The sequence below is a fragment of the Monodon monoceros genome, unplaced genomic scaffold (assembly GCF_005190385.1).
Source record: "Monodon monoceros isolate NGI ecotype Baffin Bay Population unplaced genomic scaffold, NGI_Narwhal_1 Contig6645_ctg1, whole genome shotgun sequence".
Classification (NCBI taxonomy): Eukaryota; Metazoa; Chordata; class Mammalia; order Artiodactyla; family Monodontidae; genus Monodon; species Monodon monoceros.
In genome coordinates, this window is record NW_021702348.1 from 11031 (window position 1) to 22310 (window position 11280).

The 11280-nt window shown below is 36.7% G+C and overlaps 1 long non-coding RNA gene across 3 annotated transcripts in view; it reads right to left on the bottom strand.

The window, feature by feature from the left end:
- Positions 1-154: 154 nt before the first annotated feature.
- The window catches only part of LOC114890902, a 14518-nt gene continuing 3392 nt past the window's right edge, over positions 155-11280 (bottom strand). Inside the window, exons 2-5 of one of the 3 annotated variants that reach the window (XR_003792386.1) lie at positions 5663-5796; positions 3896-4266; positions 1326-1469; positions 155-1018 (exon numbers count right to left, since the gene is read on the bottom strand). This is a non-coding gene — a long non-coding RNA (uncharacterized LOC114890902). Of the gene's footprint in view, positions 1470-3895; positions 4267-5662; positions 5797-11280 lie in introns of all 3 variants that reach the window. The other 2 variants (XR_003792384.1, XR_003792383.1) reach the window with 2 other exon arrangements.

Genomic DNA, 11280 nt, shown 5'->3' on the forward strand with positions numbered 1-11280 from the left:
TGTGTTTTAGTTAATATTAACAGTTCAAACTTTTTCGTGAAATTTTATTATTTCTGTTAACAAAAATGTCACCAGCCAAAACCAAATTAAACAAGCTCACAGATAAGTCCTCTCTTGAAGATTTCTTTTTCAATTACAGCTTGGGAATCACTAAATTTGAAAATGTCTTCTCCGCAAATGCTTTTTTTTTTTTTTTTTAGTATGAATCCATAACATATCTTATTTGGAAGTTAAACAAACTCTCTAGTATTACTATATAATCCATAAGTTATACGGTAATGTTAATTATTCTTTAGCAAATCTATCCCTGTTCTTTAAAAATCATGACCTCAACCGAAATACTACCTTTGAATTACTTTAAGTTGGATTATAGATCTCTAGCATTGCTGAACTGTATCTAGAAGCCACACACATCTCTGGAGACATACCTGCACACAGTAGTTTCCTTCTCCACAATTTAGGTACAACCAACAATATGGATGTTCAATTTTCAAAATAAGGCATGAAACAATTCCAAGTAACTAGAATGCTGAACGTGTTCATCTTGTCCCCAAAATCATGTAATTTAAACTTGAAAAACCTCCACAAGAAATAGAAAATATCTATCTAAACAATGATCGAGAATAGAAAATATCCATTCACTCCATTAAAAGTCATTATTAATACTTAAGGAATCTGTATTAATCAAAATCTCACCACGAGCTTACAAATGTATTCAAGATAAAACTAAAGAAAACCTATGGAAAGTTGTAGAAATCCAATCTCTTTCGTGACAAGCTTTCACTGTCATTTACATTGCCACCAAACTAACAAAAAAGACTGATGAACTGGTAATCTTACAAACTTTATAGACCTAAAATACCAATATTTAACTTTAATGATATAATTAATTTTGTACATTAACATCACAAAATTACTTTTCTACGATCGAATTCCCTTACCTGATTTTCAGGTTCAAACAGAAGAAACCCGTAAGTTTCTTGAAGTTCTTCGTGAGTACAGTTACTTGCTTTTTTTTCTTGGTAAAGAGTTTTGTACCGTATAAGGAGAGAATAATCAAATGTTATAAACATGTTATTTTGCCTTGAAAATTAACTTTTAAAAATGCATCATCTGAATTCCTCCTGCTAAAAGACTAATGAAATTTATTATTTTTCTATTCCCTAGAATATATTATAATTACCTTTCAAGTGACTATTTCCAAGGATCTTTTATTTCAGCTGAAATGGGATAGCTAAAAAGAACTAGGCTTATATATCAAAAATAATGGGTCTCTTTCTTTAAAACTAAAATAAAACAGACACAGTGTGTACCAAGCACCTCACCTCATTTAAGAAAATGTCATTTTTCACCAGTCACTTGACTGTACTGAAAACCATGCTCAGATGCAGAGTCCAAGTAAGAAGTATGGGGAATTGAAACTGCCCTCTGGAAGAGAGAGTCTGAACTCAAGGACACTGTCTCAAAAACTGCAAAACACAAACAAAAATAATGCAACTGTTTAAGATAACCAAAGGATGGGGAAAAGTGGCACACTAAATATCACTGAATACTGATACAGGAAATATATCATCTATGATAATAGGAAATAATCATCTATTTCCTTCCTGTATAATTAAGACATTTACAATGTGTTTTGGCTACCATATCTGGACTATCTTAAAAGATCTCACATGTGAAAATAACCTAAATGGATTATAACTGAGGGTGAATGACTTTTAATGCAAGAATAAATCCCTTTTGCTTTCAAGCTGGGCGCTGTAGCCACACTGGGTAAAAGCAGATGCAACTGTAGTGTCAAGTTGGTGGTCAGCGACTGCTTAGACCAATGCTTCTCATTCTTAAATTTTTTTAAACCTAAGCCACATTTTGATAAACTCACCCTTCCTGTCTTCTCACCAAATCCCCAAGGAAGTCTGTTAGGTTCCTTGGAAGGAGCCTACTACTGCACACTCAGCAAACACATTAGAAATCATGTTTCTTTGGGGCTTCCTCACCAGCCTGTACATGTCTATTAAAATTTACTTCTGACGGGCTGTATTATAAAATCATCATTTTACAAAAATAAAACTTTATTACTTTTCTTGAAAGTGCTTTCTTCAAACCATACCCATGTGTTATCCCAAAGATGCTGGTATACCCCTCCCATGAGAGGCATGCTTCCTAATTGAGAACTACTGGCTCAATCCAGTAATTCTCTTGATTGAGCCCTTGTGTCTTTTGATTTTACCAGTCCTCACTTAGCAAGAACTGAGCCTAATGAGTTCTCATAACATTTAACTATTTGATTTGTTTACTCCTTTCTATTTACATCCTCTCTATTCTCTTTAACAAGGTTGGGGGGGCGGATACACACTGATTATTTGTAAATAATAGAGAGAATAATTTATGTAAGACTGGAAGTTTGGGCCTTACAGTATAAATAAGTACATTAATCTGGCTTCCTACTTATACCAGGACTCTGCCAATTACACTAAAGTTCAAAAGTTAAAGAAAACATAAGCTTTTTAATTAAAATTAATTTATGAACGACAGATTAAAAAACCCTAGACTATTACAGAAATCAAAACAAACATTTCAGTAAAATTCATTTGGACTAAACTGTCCTAATGCTTCAATTCCCAAGGTAATTTAAAAATGATTTTGATAATAATACTTCATAGTATCAAAAATAAAAGATTATAAATAGCAAGGAAAGAAAGAAAAGAGGATGAAACACTTAAGAATATTCTGAAGTTGGCACATCTGATCTATATCGATTGTATCTGACTTTTATTTTTCCTCAGTTTCACCTTCTCTCTTTCAATATCGGCATACCAGTGCTGTGAAAAATATGGATATTCTAAAGAGATTCAAACAGCAAAACACCAGTGATAACAATTTAAAAATTATGGCTTTCTTTAGCTACTTCCTCAAAACAAACTGGGAAGCCTATGCACTTGCAAACTCCTTTTACAAATAATCTGTACAGCTAGCTCAAATGCAAATCAGGATTCCTTTAAAAATTATAATTTTGGAAACCTAGTATTTAAATTTTTTAAAAGGCAATATAATATTTAAAGAATCTAATTATACTATGAGGCTCAATATTTGTGAAAGATGTTGCTTACAAGTGAAAGAAATAAAAGTTGTCATAGCTTTGGAAATGACCAATCTATGATTATCAACTTCCCTAAATTCTGCAAGATGTTAATAGATTATAAGTTTCACAAGTACTGAATACTACATATATCCCCAATTTTGAGCGTCAACGCACAATAATAAACTGAAAACTGTGAGAAATAATGCAATTTAAAAGACCCCATCTAATACAATGTGGGGAGTACTGCTCCCAATAAAGCTAGGACTAATGGTAATGATTTAAAATAAACAAGGAGGAACAAGTAAGAAATGACTTATTTTGTACTTTTATACTGTAACTTCTAAAACCATTTATTTATGGTTAAAAATGCTTCCTTTTTATGTCAGCACTCTCCAAATAGCCATATGTTAGAAAAGTAATAATTTTACAGTTGGCAGAAGGAAAAGCATATCAAAAGAGAAGTTAATGGAAAACCACAGTAAACCCTGAATCTTTCATGACTTCATAATAAATGACCTCAATTATACTCTCAAGAAAGCACAAGTTTCCTGCTCTATAATTAAGGACATAATGAGAATTTTACTGATAAATCATTTGACGTTGTCTCTTCCCACACAATGCGCTTTCATTTAACCGCCTAAAACAAGCGTACAAAACGAGGAGCATTAAATAAATGGATAGTTTCATTTTTTGCTGAGCAATGCACATGCTCTAGTTTAACATTCAAGATGATCAGAATATTAAGAGAAAGAAGAGGGGGCTATTCCACAAAGAAATCTAAAGCAACATCTAAGAAGGTAACTTGAAAAGTACCTGTCTGTAAAGCATAAAGAGTGTCCCTTACGGTTTAAGTGATCAACAAAGAGCACATGGAAAAAACTGAAGTTGAATCAAAATGGCTCTGAAAACTGAGTTAATATTCTTTCCTGTAGCACCTGGCTTCGGGCACGTTTCTCTGCCATTTGTGGATTGGATCTTAAAAGTTAGGTCAAGCTTGGGTTTCCCTGGTGGCACAGTGGTTGAGAGTCCGCCTGCCGATGCAGGGGACACGGGTTCGTGTCCCGGTCCGGGAAGATCCCACATGCCGCGGAGCGGCTGGGCCCGTGAGCCATGGCCGCTGAGCCTGTGCGTCCGGAGCCTGTGCTCCGCAATGGGAGAGGCCACAACAGCGAGAGGCCTGCGTACTGCAAAAAAAAAAAAAAAAAAAAAAAAGTTAGGTCAAGCTTGACACAACAAGTTGGATTCTGCTCAAAGCGCCCTGCATCAATCTCCCCCATCTCAAAATCCATGACAGGGATACTGAGTGTCTGATTTCGGGACACTTTTTTCTCTCTTTATAACTTCTAATAAGAGAGATAAAAAAATTATAAACCAGCTTCTGATGCTATACCACAGGTATCTATTTTCCATTCTATAAGCATCTGGTCTGAAAGCAAATAATGAGATGAACAAACGTCAACAACTTAGGTGTCACAGTAATCTAACAGAATCTAGCCCCTTCTACATCTCCCCCAGACTTACATGACCACAACTCCTGTTTGTGAATTAAGCAATAGCACTTATCAAAGACAGAAACACTAAGAACCCAACAATATGTGCCATTAAAGGCCCTTATTAGTAGAAGGCAACCTACACCTTTTAATACTCTCCATGCCTATATACTGTATCTCCTCTAAGTAGGTCATTTGACAGTTGTTGAAGGAACAGCCCATTCTTTAATCACCTAATCCTAAAATGTACTACCCTTACCTTTAAGATATCAAAGGACTGCCAGTTTAAGATATATACAGCTTTTTTAGAACACAATTTGGCAGAAAGTAACAAAAACTTGAATGGGCATACCAAATAACCATTCCATTTCTGGGAATCTATTCCTCAGAAATATTAGCATAAGTGCAGGGGTTATATGTCCAAGGGTGTTCCATGCACCAACACCTATAACAGCAAAAACACTGGAGACAACCTAAATTGCCATCAATAGGGAAACACCTTGCAATTACTAAATAAAAACAAAGTAAATCTGTATATACTGACGTACAAAGATATCTATTGTATACTACTGAGTGAATAATATGTATTATCTGTCATTTTGGTAAAAAAAAAACCATAAAAAATTATGTATTTGGAAGTATACAGAAAAAGATGTAGAAAAGATGGGAAATCCAACCGTGAACAGTATATACACCAATGGTGATTGGGGAGTGGACAAAAAGGAGAACTTATACTTTTGCCTTATATATATCACTACAATTTAGATTTTTCTTACATAAGCATGTATTACTTCTACTATTTAAAATATCTCAATTTAAAATCAAGTAAAATAAATCATAATTTCAAAGAAATACAAATAGAGGAGTGTGACAATTTCTCTTGAACACACACACCTTTTCTGATGCAATTTGCAAACTTAATCACCTATCAATTTTGGACTAATAATTATAAGAAATCTGTAGCTACTGGAAGTTAGAATTTTTAAAAAAGTCCTTTCATTTTACATGATCTAAATTAAAATCTAAAAAACTGTACTGTGCAGCTTTGGATTCATTAGTAATAGCTTATAGCATTTAGTTTAATACCCACTCTTCTCTGATATGAACCTTGTCTCGGTCTTCTCTCACAGGGAATGGAGCTGGGAGGGTGGTCTTTATTCATTTGCACCAAGTATACCCCCGGACTTCTTGACGTAGTCCTGTTCTCTGCTAATGTCATAAATGCTAAAATGAAAAAAGAAAAAATTAAATCATAAAGTGAATAGTTCTATTTCAGGCATATCTACTATATAAATAAATGTTTACTGAGCATCTAGTTTGCATTAGGTACAATTTTGTAATGTTTCCCTTCTTTGTCAAGTCTCCAGAGCTAAAGGCTAAATTTGCTGTATAAGAAGTAGTAACACACATAAATTGAAGTGGTTTTCCCCCAATTCTTTAATTTCTAAAGAAAATTTTCTTCGCAGAGATAAACAGGAATCAATTTTGCCTCATTGAAAAAAACCTTTCAAAATGCACAGATTATAGAACCACACCCATGTTCTACTGGCTGGAAATAATAAAATCAAATAGAACACAAATAAAACCTCTCCCCACCCCTAAATAAGTAATATTTGATTCACCCTTCATTAAACAAAACTATTAGTGATGACTATTATGTGCCTAGTACTATGCTACACCCTGCATTTTATCAAGACAAACGAGAAAAAGTCTCTATGATGAAAGTGTCCCGGTGGCCTGGAGATCTTAGAATGCGCTCACAAAATACTCCTAGAGTGAGTGTGTGACCTTTGGAAAGCAAGGGCTGTATCTCCTGGTGACAGTGGTCTCAAAGAGGAAAGCAGAGCTGGAAGTAAAGACCCTCCCAAACCAGATTACACTTGCAACTTAGAAAAGGAGTAGCAACAAAGGCACCATAGTTTTAAAAACAATCCTCAGCTTCAGGAGCAGAGGAGGGAACCCTTAAGCCTGAAAACTGCTCTGTTGCATCCGTACACTGGGCTCAAACACATCTTCAGAGCTAGAATAAGATGAAGGCAGGGAGAGGGCATCTTTTCCTTTGTCCTCGGTGAGAAAGCTTTCCCAGAATTCTCTCTGCAGGCACCCCATTCTCAACTCATTGGCCAGAACTGAGTCACACGTTTATTCCTAAAACAATCACTAACCAAAGAGAGTGGAATTACCATAATGAGCTTAGAGTAACTAATAGTCACACAGCCCCCCACTCTCACCCGCCCAAGCTGCTCCTGAAGCATGGGATCACCCCAAAAGCTAGACAAAATTGTGGTTTGGGGGAAGGGAAGAAAAAGGGAGGTGATTACTGGGAAGGCAGTCAACAACATTATCACACTAAGGTCTCAACAAGTTAGTGGTAGGTCTGCACTAGAATCCTGGTCTCCTGAATCCCAATTTAATTCTCCCCTCTTGACATAATGAACGATATAATCAATATTGCTACTTTTTCTAAAGAATCTTAAATATATTCACACAGTTCTACCTCAAATCCTTTTTGAAAAAAGGTGTACTATTATAAAACTATACATGCTATTTTTTGTAAAGTATACTGAATTTCTCAAATAATGAACTGCTTGCAGTTCCTCATGTGTATCGTGTTTCCACCTCTGCATTTGCTATTTCTATTGCCCTGAAAATGTATACACTAGTGCCCTTTTTTGGCTTATCATTTGAATACTTACTTAGATTTCAGGTATCAGTACCTCTCTGAAACCTTTCATGACATATCCCATCTCAATGACACTGGCTGTTGGTATCACTGGGTACCCACTGTATCATGTTCCAGATTCTCCCACATATCTATAGTACTGATTTCGTTATAGATTTTTCTTCCTGCCACTGGATTAGATGAAAAACTTTCTTGACTGGACCTTTATTTTCTAAATACTTTCTCACTCTTTTTGTCTAATTGTTGTGGCTATTCTATTTTTTAGGAGAGTTCTTCAGCTTTATTATCTAATCCTTTCTTGCTTCCTGAATAATTTCTCTCCCTTTTTTAAAGAAAGAATCTCTTCTTTTACGTAAGTTGTATTTTCTCTTTTCTTTTTAAAGATACCACAGTTTACAGATACTTCTATTTCTATTCCACCCATATTCCTGCCCTGAGAAGTACTTGGTACCTCTAAATCCTGAGCCTTTTCCAGATTCTGTGGAGGGAATCGGCTTGCTTCTCTTGTTGGCTTACCTCTCTTCAGCCTTCAGCATTCTCTAATCCACTAAATCATTTAGTAATTGACCACCTTCTTTTGTAGTTTCCCAAATACTGATTTCATTTATCTTCTCCTTTCTCACTCTCTTGATCTTTGTGGATTTATATCTTTACTCTGTTACTATAATCTTAGTGGAATTTCCAGAGGAGTGTACAACTGGAGGTGTCACAGACATAACTGAAGTGTCTACTTAATGTAAGTCTTAATTTCTTCAATCAAAAAATGTGCAATATACCACCTACCATGGTAGCTACTATCACCATTATTTTTATTTTAACTTTTATAATTACGAAGACCTCATTTTATTTACTTATGTATTTATCACAGAACTAATTACATATCAAATCTTCAACAAATATTAATTTTAAAAGAATTAATTTTTAGTGTGTATTAACGCAATAACCATTTACTCAAATACATGAAAAGAACAGTCAAAGTAGATCTTCAACGATTTCTTTCAGAGTATTTATCATGGTTTATAATTACATAATCATAATTATTTCACTAATGTCTATTTACCTAATAAACCAAGCCTTATGAGGACAGGAATCATGTCTGTTTTGTCTACTTGTGATTACCCAGCATCAGCCCGATGCCTGGCACGCAGTGAACGTTCAGTAAATATGTATTTGATAATTAAATGAAAGAATAATACTTATGCAATTTAATCTGTTCCAAAACTCAGAAAAAGAGCTTCCCGATTTTTTTTATAAAGCAGTCAAATGCTAACACCAAAATCTGACAAAGAAAATACTAAGAAAGGAAACTATAGATCTCACGAATATTGATACTAAAATCCTAAAATATATGTATTGGCAAAGGGAATCCATCAGGACACTAATATAATAACAGAAGTCAATTAAGGTACATTTTAGGAATGTATGAATTGGTTCAATAAATAGGAAATCCATAAATTTAACTAACCACGTTAACAGGTCAAAGTTATCATGAGGGGCTGCTGGAACATGGGATGAGGTAGGAGAGCCACATGTCAGACTGTCCAAAGGAAGTTACTATATACTTCTTTCCAAACAGATGACTTAGATAAGTTTTTGTTGCTGCACAGTATTTTTTTCATTTATGTCGTATTATTTTGGCCATACTTAATCTACAAAACAAATTGATGCTTCCAAATGAAAGAAAGCTGTTCATTTAATGTAACACAGAAAAAATCCTACCATAAGTTGTTTAGGGGAAAGAAAAGCTGATAACAAAGGAGAAGTATGTATATATATACACAAAGTCTTAAGAACATATACTATGATTTAAACAATGGTCATCATCTGTATAATGCTTATCTGATGTTTTTCTTGTTTATTTGATTATGCGCCCACCACTAGATTATTAGCTTCATGAATACAGGAATTTATCCTTTTCCATGCTGTACCCCAGTGCCCAGAACAGTGCCTGGTACACAGTAAGGTTTCAATAAACATTTCATGTATTGAATGAATCAATCCATATTCCAAATCACTTCACTTCTCTACTTAAACCCTTAGCGGCTTCTCGTTGCCCCCAGAATACAACACACACTCCCTGCCATGGCCCTGTGAAATCTGACCCCTGCTTGCTTCCTCCACCTCACCTGATCCTCCCTCCTCTGGCTTACTACTACGGTCCAGCTACCCTGGTCTTTCCATTCAAGCTCTTTGCTCTTTTCAGGCCTTTGCACTTGCTGTTATTTCTGACTGAAACGCTCGCTCTCCTGTTTTGCCCTCGGCTTAGCTCCCTCTCTTCTTTGAGTGAAATCTCAAGTTATTCCCTCAGATAAACCTCCTCTGATCACCCCACCTAAAGTAGGTATTTTCTTTAAATCACTCATTACAACATACAGCTATTTTGTCAATTTACTTTTGGGTGTGTGTGTGTGTCCATCTTCCCCAGCAGAATGTAAGGTCCACAGAGGCAGATACTCTTTGTCTTGCTCACAAAGACCTTCAGTACCCAGCAGAGCTCCTAGCACCACAGTACTCAACGCTCTACCAAGTTATCTTTGGGTAGGTCAAGTACAGGTAATTCCTGTTTCATTCTTTTTACAGCTTTACGTATTATCTGAAATTTTACGTAAGCATAAATATAATCTGGGGAACTAAAGCTATTTTCATTTTGGAAAAAAAGATCTTCCATGGCCCTAAGTAGTAGCAAGTTAGTTTTTAAAATGAACACAAAGTAAATGAATGGAAATAGCATTTCCCATAAGCCAAAACAGTAAGAGACCCATAAGATAAAGCTTCTCTATTAAAAAATAGAAAATACTACAGAATGAGAAATGTATGCTTTTTATAACAATTTTTAAGTTCTTAAAAATTTTTAAACTTTAAAAATTTCTTAAATTAAAAAAAGTCTACCATGTACAAAAGTTTAAATGTTTTCTAATGTCAAGATAATCACCCACAGAAAGAATAAAAACCAAGATACCCTTGCTATTATTTGAAGTGCAAAAGTCCATTTGGAATCACTGCTTTACAGTTCAAAAGATTTCCTAAAATACTGTAAGTCTACACACACAGAAGAGTTGTAAAGAGTGATGCCATCTCTCTGGCAGTTCGGCAAGGGTTTCTCCACACCACGCTCGCAGAATCCCATGAGTCAGGAGGCAAAGGCGCTCCGTAAACCCTTAAGTACATACAACCGTTTGTTCACCACCTACCTCGGTGGCCCCACCAAAGCTTCACTCCCCAAAGCCCCCTGAAGGTGGGACACCTAGTCCGTCCCTTCTCCCAGTCTCCTCGTCACCCAGTTGTCTGGCAGGCAGCTCACCGGCCAGGTGGGAGGCCCCAGACGCAGGTGTCTCCAGGAGCCCCTGGCTGGGTGGGGGTTAGGGCCGGACCCTCCTCCTCACCTCATGGCGTGTGGCGGAGGGGGCTGTCCCTCTGCCCAGCTGGCCCCTCCGGCCCCCTCCTGCCAGCGAAAGCCAGTGTGGCGGGGGCGGCGCGGGTTGTGCCTTTAAAAGTCAACGAGGGCGGGTGGCGAACCGCGAGCCGCGCACACGCGCACAGCCAGGCTACCTGGCCGTGCGCCGGGTCGGGGAGCCGCAGTCTGGTCCGAGGGCTGCACAAGCAGAGTGTCCTCAGTTCCCTGTTTCTGACGTCTCCCAATACTCTTAGGTGGACAGTTTTATTGTTATTTTACAACGATCGCTCCAAGCTTCAATTCCCTCGAAGGTCTTGCCTGCAGGTTATTCAGTAACCATTCTGGATTGCAAATCCTAGACCTAAACCGAAATCCATGTCTTTTCACCACAGTGACCCCAAGTTATTCTAACTCACCACTGCTATAAAGCTTTCCCATTATTGTCTAGTAAACTCGCTGATTATAGTTTCATGGGGCTTTGCTGTGTAATTTACAAAAATAAAAGGTCTACTGAATATGGTTTTGGATACTCCATATATGCCCAGGAGATGCTGATACCAGCACCCAGGGTTGGGATGGGGTGCTTGTCCCTCCCACTAAGCCACACAGCCCTAACAAAACTCATGAAAAA